Source organism: Triturus cristatus, chromosome 1_2, assembly GCF_964204655.1.
Source record: "Triturus cristatus chromosome 1_2, aTriCri1.1, whole genome shotgun sequence".
Classification (NCBI taxonomy): domain Eukaryota; kingdom Metazoa; phylum Chordata; class Amphibia; order Caudata; family Salamandridae; genus Triturus; species Triturus cristatus.
In genome coordinates this window covers 64148875-64164158 of record NC_140580.1, presented here as the reverse complement: position 1 = coordinate 64164158, position 15284 = coordinate 64148875, and positions in this window count along the sequence as shown.

The window sequence follows — 15284 nt, the reverse complement described above, 5'->3', positions numbered from 1 at the left end:
GACCATGATCTAAACACGTTACCCTACCCTAGATAGCCAATTTGTGATTGGGGACCAGAGTTTAATTCCCCATGTATTGCCTGATGACCCTTACACTCATATAGTGCCTGTTCCAGTTTATATATGGCAATTAGACGGGCCAGATACTCGAGGAACCTAGGGGGCTCTGGATCCTTCCATCTAGTTGCGATTAGTAACCTGATAAGTGACTAAGCTAAATACAATACTGGTCTGGCCCTGATCCAACCCTACACTGTTATCATACACCACCATCATGAGCGAGGGGGTTTGGACCACACTTTTGCCCAAAGTCTTCTCCCAAAGTTTTGCCAATTCAATTTTTAGCGGGTCTAACTTTGGACAGCCATAGAACATATGCATCTCCTCTGCTGGTCCTATCCCACACCTAGGGCATTTTGTCATCCTCCATTTTTGCCAAATTAAATAGTTTAGCAGGGGTAACACATAGGCTGAAAATCGTTTTGTAATGTTGCACCTTTAGATTCGCTGATAAAAGCTTTTTCTTTGCCAGCAACAATGACACATCTATATATAAATCTTCATTCTCTAATCTGCTGGCCCATTTTGTCTCCATTTTCTCCATATCCTCAGGGGCTTCCTCCATCATAATACCATATAGGGGTTTCATTTTACAGATAGATCTCCCCATAGTCTCAAACAGTGAGAGTTTGACACTTGAAATCGCCTGCCTCTGATTACCAAAGAATCCTCTAATTTGTAGATATTTAAAATAGTGCCTATTGGGGATTCCATACTCTCTGCAGCTTGGGAAAGAGATATAGTTTATCTATTGGCTGAATGTCTCCCACTATCCTTAGGCCGAGTTGTTCCCATTGTTTCCCAATAGCATCCTCAAACGCTGGGGGACATAAGGATGATCGCCAAATAGGTGTATACATTGTGAATTTCTCTATACTCATGGGTTTTTGAATTTTTCCCCATATTTTCCAGGCGTTCCTAATAATTTTGAATCGTACCTTTTGGAAGTAGCTAGGTTCGAGTGGGCAGAGCAACAACGCTCTAGCCCCTTCCCCAAGTGCCAGCTCATAAATTATTGGGAGACCCTCAACCCCTGCGACTGTCTCTACCATAGTTTAAAAATGAGTATATTCATATACTGAAGTAATGCTGCCCAGTGTTAGAAATTAGGATTAGGAGCAGTCCAGCTGCCCCGTATTTCCGGCAAAGTAAGAAATTTCAGGAATCTCCTAACCTTACCATATTACCAAATGAAATTACTAAATACAGAATCTAGTGTTTTAATTATTGATCCTTCGATTTATACTGGGAGTGCCCTAAATAGATACAATATCTTGGGAAGCATTACCATCTTGAACTTTAATTCTCCCTATGATGGTCAGATGCAATGAATTCATCCGCCTAAGGTCCGAGGCTATTTTATTGATCATTGGATCAAAATTAATTTGTGTGATCCAATCTATATCCGAGCTAATCCTAACCCCAAGGTAGGTGACCATAGGTTGTCGCGACTATCCTGAAAAAATATTTTCAGTACATATTATTTGAGTCTTTGACTTATTTAGTAGATACCCCGACTCCTTTACAAATATGATAGCCATGGCTTCTATTTCCTTAACTGCCTTCTCTGGGTTAGATGTTAATACCGCAATGTCATCTGCGTAGGCTAGTACTTAAGTTTCGAACCCTTGAGTTACCGCCGGAATAATGGCCTGATTTTTAATAATCTGTTGGATGAAGGTATCAATGTATAGGGCAAATAAGATTGGGGAGCAGGGGCACTCCTGCCTTGTTCCCCTTGCCACTCTTATAATATCAGATTCTTTGCCCATCAACTGGAGGTTCGCATGTGGTGCCCTATACATTGCTTTGATTGCAGTAATGACCCGAGGGCCAAATCCCTTGGCTACCAAAACTCCCCATAAGTACTCCCATGCCACCCGATTGAATGCTTTTTCTGCATTCAGGAGTTTTATAGCCAGTTTCCTTGATGATATCAAACAATGCCACAGCTTGCCTTACGTGATCTGTAGTGTCTCTGCCAGGTACGAAGCCATGTTGCTAAGGCGATCCGAGACTGGCTATGACTCCCCGAAGGCAATATTTTTTTAATACATTTTGGCACCTGCATTAATTAGAGATGGGCCTATATGAAGTAGGCTTATAAGGTGGCTTGTCTTTCTTTGGGAAGATAACAATATTGGTACCCCTCCAAGAATCTGGCGGGATTTCCAGAATATTGTACCCCCAAAAACAGATCCAGAAGCAAGGGGGCTAGCTCTACTGGAAACATTTTGTAGAATTCAGATGGTAGCTTATCAGGAGCTGCTGCCTTTCCCGAGGCCAGCTGCTGTATTGCTATTTGTACCTCATCTAATGCCAGTTCAGATTCCAGCCTATCCCTCTCGTCTCCCCCCCCCCCCCCCCCCCGCCTCTTGCACTCTTCCTTTTGCTACCTCACTTGTGAGCTTCCCTGAGGGCCCTGTACCTCCTCCGTATAAAGGTCTTGATTAAAATTTATGGAACACAGTAACTATATCCGCCGAATCTGTATATGAGACCCCTCCACTTGTTATTATAGATATCTGGCTCTTCTTTGATTTCTGTATCGCATTTAGAGCGAGAAGTCTCCCAACTGTTTCCCCATACTCATACCTCTCAGCCCTATGGGTCTGATACCCTGCTGCTGCCTTCTGGCAGAAGTACGAGCCTATCTCTGGTTTGGTCATGGTAATATCTGAGTTGTGGCCACATCCACCCCCACATTATCTTACCCAGATCTTCTCTTTCTAAGTCCCGGAGCTTAGCTCGCAATTATTTACTCTTTAGCTCTTGTTGCTGTTTTTTTTGTATGAAACAGCTAACCATCTCCCCCTCAGTCCTGCCTTGAACGCATCCCACACCATATTGTGCGATGCGCTATATCTATTTATATTAAAGAAATCTTTTGTCCATTGGTACTGCTGCATTTGTATTTGCTGCATTTTTACCTCTAAAATCAAGGGATTATGATCTGACATTAATTTTGGTAATATTTCTATCCCTGCCCAACCCCGAATCTGCTTTGAAATAAAAAAAATAGTCCAACCGAACATATTTTCTATGTGGGTAAGGAAAATAGGTGTATCCAGGGTCAGAAGGAAGCTTAGAGTCCCATACATCCGATAATCCATGACTTTTCATTAATGATGCCAAGGCTCTGTATACTTTAGGCTACCATCCTTGATACCTGCTTGACACCGAACTGCCAACTCCTAAATGAATATTAAAATCCCCACACATAATCAAGGGGGTAGGCCAGGATGCCGGCTCCAGTTCCAGATCTTCTAATATCTTTGGCTCATCCTGATTTGAGCCATAAACTGTTCCTATTGTTGTTCCCGAATCTAGTTCTACCAGAGCCCATCTACCACCAGTGTCACCCAGTCTCCGTTTAGCTGATGCCATTTTATTCTTGGCCAAAATGGCCACCCCTCTGATGTTAGAGGTTTGAGAAGAACAGGCCATTAGGGAGTACCCCTTTACCGTGATTAACCCCCTTTTATCCCATGGTATGTGTGTCTCTTCGAGGCAGACAATATCCGTATCAATAGATTTTATCATCTCCGTAGTCCTAGACCGCTTATTCCTATCTACTAAGCCCCCCGGCCTAGGTTAACATACCAGATAGTAATCTTATCCATTTGGTCTAAATGAGTGACCCTTCTTAGTTTTCATACCAAACCTTTTCCCCCTCCAACCCTGGAGGGAACAGTTTATTCCAGTGTCTGTCATTGTCCTTAATAGTTTACAATCATGCTTGAAAATCTTGCTAATTACCTCTCTGAATTTTTCCACCCCATTTTTCCCCCCACCTGGAAAGAACCCTTACCCCCCCAAGCCTCCCCTGACCCCTCCCTTTCCCACCCTCCTTCCCATCTTCGGTAAGAATCCGGACCGCACATCGGTCTGTTGGAAGATGGAAAGTGGATTGCCAACACCGTGAATTGTCATGCATACTATATTACAGCTATAAGGAAAGACCAGAAGGAAAAAGGAAAATAGAAAAGATCATCCCCTCCATCAGCTAAAGATAGAGGTACCGGGATATCAAAATCCGTCCTAACCTTTCCTGATCTCCGTTAATCTGAATTTATCCCAGCCCATTAGGGTGCTCTGGCTTCAGCCCTGCCAAGAGCTCTTTGGCTTTTATTTGACGTGAAAAACCTTGTTGCACCTTGCCAGACTACCTTTAAGGAGGCTGGATTATTCAGAAATACATTTGCACCCTTATCCTGGAAGGGTTTTATTAGCTGGCGGAGTCGCCACCTTCTCTCGATGGTGACGTGACAAAAGTCCTGTCTGACAAAGAGACCTCACCTACATTTCTGCTAGCCTCGGGCCTAGCTTTTTCGAACACCGCCTACCTTAAAAGAAAGTTCCCGAAGAAAACCAAAATGGCCCTTGGCTTAGCCCCTCCCCTGACAGGATGTCTCAGGGTGAGAGGTGTCCTGTGGACTCGTTGGACCTCTTGCTGCCAGTTCCTATCCAAGAGTTCTGGGAATGCTTGCCGGAAGAGATCCAACATATAGCTCCGAATGTCTGTTCCCTCCTTCCCCTCTGGGATTCTCAGGACCCTCAGATTATTACGCCGCTGGCGATTCTCACTGTCCACAAGTTTCCATTGGATATCCGTGATCTGCTTCTCTTGATCTTTGGATTGTTTAAGTTTGTCAGCCACCTCTGTCTCGACATTGCTGACTGGTTTCAAGCTCTGTAATGCACTCCCCTATAGTGTTGCAGGTCAGTCAGTTTTCTTACTGTGCCCTGTGCTTACCTTGCCGCACTCTGGGCTTTGCGGGCATCCGCCCATGTCTCTTCCCAGTGCTGCATGATTGTTTGAAGTGCTGTTTCTTTTGTTGGGGGATGCAAGCCAGGAGCACCCTGCAATGCTGTATTTTGGGCGGTGTTTACGGAATCGGATAATGAACAGTCCCATTTCAGACTAGCTGCCCTTTGTAGGTGATGCCCGGTTTTCTTTCCCCTGGTCCGTCGAGCTGTCAGAAAGAGGGAATCCCCAGCCTTATCTGGGTCACTGTCATTTTCGCTAGAAACGATTGAGGATCCTGAGCCATCAGCCGACCATTCGGGACCGTCAGATTAGGAAAAAAAACAATCACTGGGATCTATCTCAACCTCAGTATGTGATATGCCTTGATCCTGAAATTGGGAATGGGACTGATCTGTAAGGTCCGTTTGCTGAGCTGCCTTAATAGTTGGGGGCCCATTACCTGTTGTATACCCTTGTGGCTCCCCTCCCCCCATCTTCTGTGCTCCCTCTTTCTTATCCTGGTTTAGAGGTGGCGTGCCGTGCCCCAGTTCCCCTCTGTTGATTTATGCCCATTGTTTGAGTAGTAGGATTTGGTACATCTCCCTTTTTTTTTTTTTTTTATAACAGTACTTACACTCTGGCTCCCTGAGTGTAGCTCTTCAGCCAAGTTTGTATGAAGACTGGCCTCTCAAGCAGCCACTGATCTGCTCCCTTGCCCGGATCCTTGGGAGAGACCTGCTGCAGCTACAGTTTGCTTTCCGCTGGGAGCGCACAACATTTCCAATACTGAACCCCCGGTAGGTGTCGTCCTGATGAAATCCCGCCACTTCCTTTCTCTCTTGCTGGCTACTTCTCCGGTGCTGGCATCACTGCGAGACGTCCGCTTACAGCCTTGTCTCCCCTTAGCGACAGCTGAATCTACTGTCGGGGGCACAGCAGGTTTGCCCTTTGTGGCATTGGCGATCTTGGGAGTCATTCGGGCGATCACTTTCTCTCAGCAACGCAGGCAGCCTGTGGATGCGAGGATCAGCTCCGTCAGCCAGACAAGCACCGCCCGGCACTCCTGTTGTAGCGCGTCCCCAGGACAGCTTTCCGACCCTAATCGGGAGTCGGCGATGGTGCTGAGGATCCCATCGTCCAAAATCATTAGGCTTCTGCCGGTATGTACGGATTTTTATTCTTTAATTGTCTCCCCGTCCTGCCAGGTCCATTTTTTCACAGTGCTATGATGGCAAGTCTGTTACAACTGCCTCAGATGGCCGCCATCTTGCTTCCCCGTGCAACCCACGACCGCATTTGATCTAAGGGATGCATATTTCCGCATTCCAATGCATCCAGCACACAGGCAATATCTCAGATCTGCCTTCAAAGGACAGCACTTTCAGTTCAAAGTGCTACAGTTTGGGATCACCAGAGCCCCCAAAGTATTTACCAAATGCCTGGTAGTATTAGCAGCCCATTTAAGGATACAAAATATACACTTATTTCCATATCTAGACAATTGGCTTATCAAAAGCAACACATCACACATGTCTGCAACACACTCAGACAACAATGAAATTACTGCCCAAACTAGGTTTCACAGTAATTGCAGTAAAATCACACCCGCTAAAAATACAACCTTACTTGGGAGCAATCCAAAATTGTCAAACAGCAGTAGCTTACCCAAATGCAGCCAGAATTCAGACTTTAAAAATGTGGTGCCTCTACTAGGATTTATGTGTAGAAGTCTCACCTACAGCCTTCCAACTCACAAACCTATCTGGGAGCCACAATAAATGCTCAATAACTCTGGCCTCTCCCAATACAGCCAGAATTCACAGCATTCCGTCCCTTCTCACTCAGTTTCAACCCAACCAATCATTACCAGCAAGAGTATTCATGCAATTGCTAGAGATGATGGCGCCTTGCATTGTAATTTTTCCCCACGCAAGACTTCACATGCGTCCCCTCAAGAATGCTTAGCAAGTCAGTGAAACCAGTCCCAGGGTCAGTTGACCGATCTAGTGTTGGTAGATTGCCGCGCCATCGCTCTCTGCAGTGGTGGAACTCACAAAATGTATCCAAAGAGCGTCCCTTTCTCGACCCTGCTCCACAGAGCGTGCTAACAGCAGACACATCGCTCACTGGTTGGGTCGATCACCTACAGAATCACACAATCCAAGGGTTATGGAGTCTAAAGTACAAGAGTCTCCATATAAATCATATAGAGCTACTAGCAGTGTTTATAGCGCTCAGAGCTTTTTTTTCAATTCACCTCATAGGCAAAGCAGTCTTAGTCCTCACAGACATTACAGCAATGTACTATATACAGAAACAAGACGGGACACACGCTCTCCAACTGTCACGCCTAGCACAAGCCATTTGGAAATGGGCTATACACCACAAAATGTATCTCCTAACAGAACATCTGTCAGGAGTAAACAATCAGATTACAGACCTTTCTCAGCAGACAGACAGCAAATCCACGAGTGGGAACTTCATCCCCAGACTCTCCTCCCCACCTTTCAGGAATGGGGATTTCCTCACATAGATCTGTCCACCACAGCAGAAAAAGCAAAATACCCTAGGTTCGCCTCCAGGTACCCACACCCGTTCTCCAAAGGCAATGCCCTATGGATGAACTGATCAGAGATATTTGCTTATGCTTTTCTGCCTCTCCCACTAATTCCCTAAGTAGTTCGGAAGCTCAGACAGACATCCCTCAAACTGATTCTCATAGCTCCCACATAGGTACGCCAGTCTTGGTTCACCACTCTGCTGGAGCTCTCAGTAGTTCCACACCAAAAGCTGCTTCTCAAATCCAGTCTCCTCACTCAGACCCATGGAGAAATCAGGCATCCAAATCCCAAGGAACTCGCATAGACCTGTTCACCACAGCAGAAAACACAAAATGCCCTAGCTTCGCCTCCAGGTTCCCAAACCCGCTCTCCAAAGGCAATGCCCTATGGATGAACTGGTCTGAGATATTTGCTTACGCTTTTCTGCCTCTCCCACTAATTCCCTTAGTAGTTCGGAAGCTCAGACAGACAGCCCTAAAACTGATTCTCATAGCTCCCACATGGGTACGCCAGCCCTGGTTCACCACTCTGCTGGAGCTCTCAGTAGTTCCACACCAAAAGCTGCATCTCAACTCCAGTTTCCTCACTCGGAGCAATGGAGAAATCAGGCATCCAAATCCCAAATAACTCAACCTAGTAATTTGGCTCCTGAAGTCATAAAGTTTGGTTATTTACAATTACCACCAGACTGTATGAATACCCTAAAGAGGCTAAAAAGCCTACTACTAGGGCATGTTATGCAGCAAAATGGATACTATTTGTTATCTATTGGAAGAATAATATCAGTCCTCTTGATGCTTCAGTGAAAAACCTCATCTGCTTTCTCTTACATTTACATCAATCTGGACTAGCATATACATCTGTTCAATCGCATCAAGCAGCAGTGGCTGCATACTTCTAAAACAGACAACACTTATCTCTATTTAGAGTACCAGTGATTAAAGACTTTATGGAGGGATTAAAAAGAGTAATACCACCAAGAGTCCCTTTTGCACCAGTACGGAACTTAAACATAGTCCTTACTAGGCTAATGGGCCCACCTTTTGAAGCAAAGCACAGGTGTCAATTACAGTTTCTCTCATGGAAGGTTGCTTTTCTCATTGCTATCACTTCCCTAAGGAGAGTTGGTGAACTTCTGGCATTAACCATTCAAGAGCCTTTCTTTCTGCTTTATAAAGACAGTGGTTCTTCGAACCATACCCAAATTTCTTCCTAAAGTAGTGTTCGAGGCATATGAGCTGTAGATTGTACACTGTGCATAGATCGCCATCTGGTGTTGGGCTCTGATGTTTGCATGTGGTTTTTGTCTTCGAAGAAGTGTTGTAGTCACGAGACTAGTGACTCCTTTGGTGGACAGTGCACATGGGCATCGGCTCCATCGTTAGATTGTTTTCCGCCATCAGGTTCGGATGTGACTTATTGCGCTCCGGGTCGGTGTTATTGAACCCCCTTTCGACGCGCAATCACAGTTAACCGTCGGTATTTTTTCGATCGCTTGCCTTTCGACGCGCACCCTTGACAACTTTCAAATAAACTTCGACGCCTGCGGACTTTGATGCGGGCCGCTGGACCTACCCGTGCTGGTGAAGACTGACGTCGATGGAACGAACTCCCTTAAAGAAATTTCCACAGTGTGGTGCTAAATTCCAACACTCGGACCTCCATCCTGTTTGTAATCTGTGCCTCTCTCCAGAACATCGAGAGTACGATAGCGAGGCTAGTCTATCCTTCAAGAGCATCCAGGATCGTTGACCTTGACGCAACGAGATGTCCCGAGGCACAGGTTCCATTCCGGACATCTTCCATCCAGGTCCCAATACTCTCTCTGAGCCAGAACAGGAAGAACAGGTCCCGGACTCCAAAGCAGACGTCTCCGATGCCAAAGATGACACCAACCCTGCTCAAAGGGATGTGAGTACCGAGACCCCCGCCCCACTCAAGCCCATACCAACGGCTCCGGTGACACCTTCGCCTCCGGGCTCAGGTACACTCCGTACGAAGACTTAGAGCGCCCTGCCTCTGGGCCTGGCGCCGAAGGACTAAGAAAAGCCTTCCGGCTCGAGCCACCCACCTGGACCCGAAAAGCCACCTTCGGCACCGAAAGCTCAGTCGTCCGAGATGCCGCGCTGTCCACCGCCGGCACCTGAAAAACATTCGGCACCGAAACCGACAAAAGATCCCTCTACACCGAAGCAACCGGATGAGGCATCAGCACTGAAACAGCCGGATAAGACCTCGACCCCAAAGCACACAGAAAAGACCTTGGGCCCCAAAGCACACAGAAAAGACCTTGGGCCCCAAAGCACACAGAAAAGACCTCGGCCCCAAAGCACACAGAAAAGACTTCGGCAGTGAACCACATGGAAAAGACTTCGGCGCCAAAAACATTAAATGACAAAACTCCTATAAATAAGCCTCCTAAACAAACGCCTCCGGAGCCAAAACAACCTGCACCGAAGGCCTCGGAATCAGGGAAAGCTTCTGTACCGGACACTGTCCCTACACAGCCAAGAACAGTTTCCAAGGAGAAATCTTCGACACTGAAGAAAACTATCGATCCCGACGAATTTCTTTTCCCTGATCCGAAACAAACTACCATCTTAATTCACCCAAAGACTGGTCATATAGTTTCCAAGCTACCTACAAAGAGGAAACCAGAACATTTGCCACATGTTCCAGTTCCTCCAAAGAAATTACACATAGCTACGAATAGTTCGCCACCACCTTCACCCCCTTCACCAATTAACCCTAATTAACTCATTTCTCCAGCACATTCTCCACAACCAGCGAATAGTGACGATGCACAGGAGGATGGGCAAGAGGAAGAAGACAGTACCATTAGACATTGAGGATTCTGATGACCCACCACAGGATCCAGACCCATGGCATGACTATAACACTGATCCTGATCTAAATAACTATCCGGATTTCTACCCTTCAAAACTATCTCCGCCAGATGACAATGTGGGTTTTGCCCAGCAAATCAATAAGGCCGCAACATACCATGGGGTTAAATTACACTCCGATCCTGTAGAAGAGGATTTTCTGCAGGAGACTTTTGACTAGCCACAAAAATCTACTCTTGTCTTGCCCATTTTAAAAGGTCTTCTTAGACACGCTCCTGAGGTATTCAAAGACCTAGTTAGAGCTAGGGTCCTTAACCCCAGAATAAATAAGAAATACAAAGTCGCTCCCACTTACCCCATATACATAAAGGGTCAACTTCCTTTAGATTCACTGGTTGTAGCCAATGCACGAAAGAGGCCAACTCTCAGGGGTCAGGTGACGCACCACCTCCTGACAAAGAATCTAAATTATTAGACGCATCAGGGAAATGTATGGCGTCTCAAGCTGCAAAATAGCCAACACACAAGCCCTTCTGGCAAGATATGATAGGGCCCACTATGATGTGCTGGAGAAGCTCATTCAACACCTACCTCAACAATATAAGGACAAAACCAATGACCTTCTACAGGAAGGCAAACTAATAACCAATACATCCATCAAATGCGCGCTTGATGCAGCAGACACCGCGTCCCGCTCAGTAAATACCAGTGTTTTGCTACGCAGACACGCATGGCTCAGGTTATTTGGTTTTAAACAAGAAGTACAAAATACCATCCTTAATCAGCCTTTTGACCAGGAGCACCTCTTTGGCCCTGCAGTGGACACATCTTTAGAAAAGATTAAAAAGGACACGCAGACTGCCAAGTCTATGGGAGCCGTACAGTCACCCTCTACTAGAGGTTCCTTTCGTTGCTTCTTCTATTGAGCAGGCTCCAAGACAAATACACCAGAACACCCGTCCTCATCCTACAAAAGTCCCAACCAGGGCTCTTTTTCCAGGGGATATACTAGAGGAGGTTACAGGGGGAACAACAACAAGGGTAGAGGCACGGGTAAAAACACCCGCAACTCCCTGAATACCAAACGGTGACTTCCCTGTGCTTCCCCCGATCATCCCACTCCTGTCGGGGGACGTCTCTCACAGTTCCTGCCTGTCTGGAATTCCATCACAACAGATAAGTGGGTAAGATAAATTATCCAGTATGGTTATTGCCTGGAACTCACTTCTACCCCTCCCAACATTCCTCCCAAACAGCGTCCAATGTCAGAACACCTGACGCTCCTCAAACAGGAGGTTCTAGCAATGTTACAAAAACATGCAATAGAGCCGGTTCCCATGCCTCATCAAGGCTCAGAGGTCTATTCCCTTTATTTGCTAATCCCAAAAAAAGGACGGCTCTCTCTGGCCAATACTGGACCTCAGACCGCTCAACTGTTACATTTAATCAGACAAGTTCCACTTGATCACTTTACAACAAGTGCTTCCACTACTACAGCAAGGCGACTTTCTCTCCACTCTAGATCTAAAGGACGCCTACTTCCACATTCCCATTCATCCCACTCACAGGAAATATCTCAGCTTTGTGGTAGATCGTCAACATTAGCAGTTCAAAGTTCTCCTATTTGGAGTCACCATGGCACCCAGAGTTTTCACCAAGTGCCTCGCAGTGGTTGCAGCCCACCTAAGAAGACAGCAGATTCATGTCTTCCCTTATTTGGATGATTGGCTCATAAAAGCAAATTCCCACAATAGCTGTGTTCAACACGCACTCTGTACAATACAATTGCTTCACAGTCTGGGATTCACAATAAATCTGGGCAAATCCCATCTCCAACCATCCATAATACAACAATATCTAGGATATACAGTAAATACTTCCACAGCCCTAGCATATCCCAACCCAATTAGGGTAAGTGCTATACAAACGCTAGCTCAAAGATTTCAGCCACAACACACCCTACCAGCACAAGTGTTCATACAACTAATAGGGATGATGGCCTCTTGCTTTTTTCTAGTTCCTCATGCACGACTACAAATGCGTCCATTACAAGAGTGTCTAGCACGTCAGTGGAACCAGGCTAAAGGTCAGCCAACAGATCTGGTGTTGGTGGACGACCGCACCCATCGCTCTCTGCAATGGTGGACCACACAAAACCTTTCCAAAGGGCGGTCGTTCCTCAAGCCGGTCCCACAGATAGTGCTAACAGACGCATCGCTCACCGGCTGGGGAGCACATCTTCAAACCCATACCTGCACCTGCTAGGGAAAGCTGTCTTGATCCGTACAGACAACATGACAGCAATGTATTACATACAGAAGCAAGGGGGGACATATTCCCTACAATTATCACACCTAGCGCAGAGCATATGGAGATGAGCCATTCCGCAAAAGATATACTTCCTGGCTGAACATCTACCAGGGGTACACAATCAGATTGCGGATCTGCTTAGACGTCCGGCACAACAGATCCACGAATGGGAACTTCATCCTCAAGTTCTCTTCCATTCTTTCGCATGTGGGGTCACCAAGAAATAGATCTGCTTGCCATACACCAAAACGCAAAATGCCCAAGCTTCGCATGCAGGTACCCACACCCATTGTCCAAAGACAATGCGCTATGGATGAATTGGTCAGGCAAATTTGCTTACGCTTTTCTGCCTCTCCCACTCATTCCATTACTGGTGAGGAAACTCAAACAACATTCCTCCACAATGATCGCACAGTGTGTCCGTGCCCTCTCCCTCCACGCCTCCGCTGCTGCCGTGAGTTCGAGTCCCACGAGGGCTCTTGTCTGCCTGCTTGCGTTTTTTTGCCTGATTGTCATCCTTGTCTTCATCTCTGTAACTGCTTGGTATTTGTTTCCCCCCACTGTATTTGGTATTTGTTTTCCCCCACTGCACCTCTGCGCCGTAGCTCGTCACTCCCCCTCCCCCCTTTTCTCTTCTGTACCCACTAGCCGTCCCCGCCGCTGCTCCCCTGCGGCCCTGCCCCCCACCAGCTGATTCGCCGCCCCGCCTCCCAGCTGCTCCTCCCTCCCCGCCTTAAATGGCGGCCGCTGTGCGGTTGTGCGCAGCGGGCGCGCCAGAGGCAAGCCCGTCTGTGCCTGGACTGCGCCCACCGCCAGACCCCCTGGTCACCGTGACTGCCACCACGACGCCAGACTCCGATACGACGCCAGCACTCTCCTCACACTGAACGCCGGACGAGACCACAGCTGCTTCCAGGCAGCCCCGAAACGCACCCACGGACCCTTCTCCTGCCGCACCTGCAGCTTCACCTGCGACAGCCACCAAACCTCCTAGGACCGGACCCAACCACCTTCGCTGCATACTCCTCAACACTCGCTCCGCACGCAAACACGCCGTCGAGCTCTGGGACCTGCTCGACACCTCCCCCCCCCCGGAGTTTGCCTTCCTGACCGAGACCTGGTGGAACGCCTCCTCTGCGCCCGACATTGCCATCGCCATAGCCATCCCAGGCGACTACAAAATCACCCGCAGGGGTTGGCGTCAACGGAATCGGAGGAGGAATAGCCATCGTCCACAAGTCCACCCTCAAGGTCTCCACCAACTCAGACGACATCCTCAACACCACCGAACACTTGCACTTCCGGATCCACACCGACCCCAAACCACCCTCAGAGGTACGCTCATTTACAGACTCCCCGGGCACAGTTCAGCGACTCAATCGCCGACCTCGCCAGCACCCACGCTCTCGCCTCCATGGACTACATCCTCCTTGGGGACCTGAACTTCCACCTCGAACAACGACGACGACGCCAACTCCACCACCACGATCGACAACCTCGGCCTCAGACAACTCATCACCGCACCCACCCACGCCGCCGGTCACACGCTTGACCCCATCTTCTCCACAAGCACCTACGACGCCTTCAACAACACCACCGAACTCCACTGGACCGACCACCTCTGCATCCACTTCACCTTCAAGAAACCCACCATGCACCACCGCACCCAACAGCTGCCCCGCCGCTGCTGGAGTAAAATCACTGAAGACCAGCTGACCACCCTCACCCAGATCCCACCCACCGCCCGCAACCTCAGACAGTGGATCAACAACTGCACCAACACCCTCAACCTGCTCAAGAAACCCACCAACAGCCGCACCAGCAAGAAAGCCACCTGGTTCACCGAAGAACTCCAAACGTGCATGCCGGAAACTGGAGAAGAAATGGCTCCACGAACATACTCCAGCCAGCCACGCAGCCCTCAATGACGCCACCCGCAGACAACACCACCTCATCAGACTAGCCAAAAGATCTTCCTTCAAAACCCGCCTGGACAACAACGCACACGACAGCAAAGAACTCTTCAGCATCGTGAAACAACACCGGACCAGCCTACCTTAACAGCAGACTCCGCTTCCACAGCTCCGCCAGCCTCACCCCGCCGCCGTCACCCACATCCAACGAACGACCTCCGGCGGCAGATCCTTCTCCTTCCTCGCTGCCAAGACCTGGAACACCCACCCTACCCACCTACGGCAGACCCAAGACCTGCTCACCTTCAGAAGACTCCTCAAGACCTGGCTCTTCGAGCAGTAGCGGCACGTCCCCTCAGCGCTTGAGACCCTCACGGGTATGTAGCGCGCTTTACAAGTACTTTGATTGATAGTTGCTCCAACATGGGTAATACAACCATGGTTCACAACTCTATTGGAACTATCAGTAGTACCACATCAAAAGCTTCACCTCTCACCCAAACTTCTTACTCAGAATCATGGAGAGATAAGGCACCCAGATCCCAATCAACTCAACCTTGCGGTCTGGCTCCTGAAATCTTAGTTTGCCTACCTTAATCTCCCACCAGACTGTAGTCACATTATCCAAGAAGCTAGATGCCCTACCACAAGGGCATGCTATGCAGCAAAATGGAAGAGCTACGTCATTTATTGCGCACACAACAATATCAACCCACTAGATGCTTCCATTCAGAACATCATCTGTTACCTCTTGCATCTACAACAATGTAACCTAGCGAATACATCTAGAAGGTTACATCTAGCCGCCATAGCGGCCTACCTACAAAACGGACAACATTTCCCT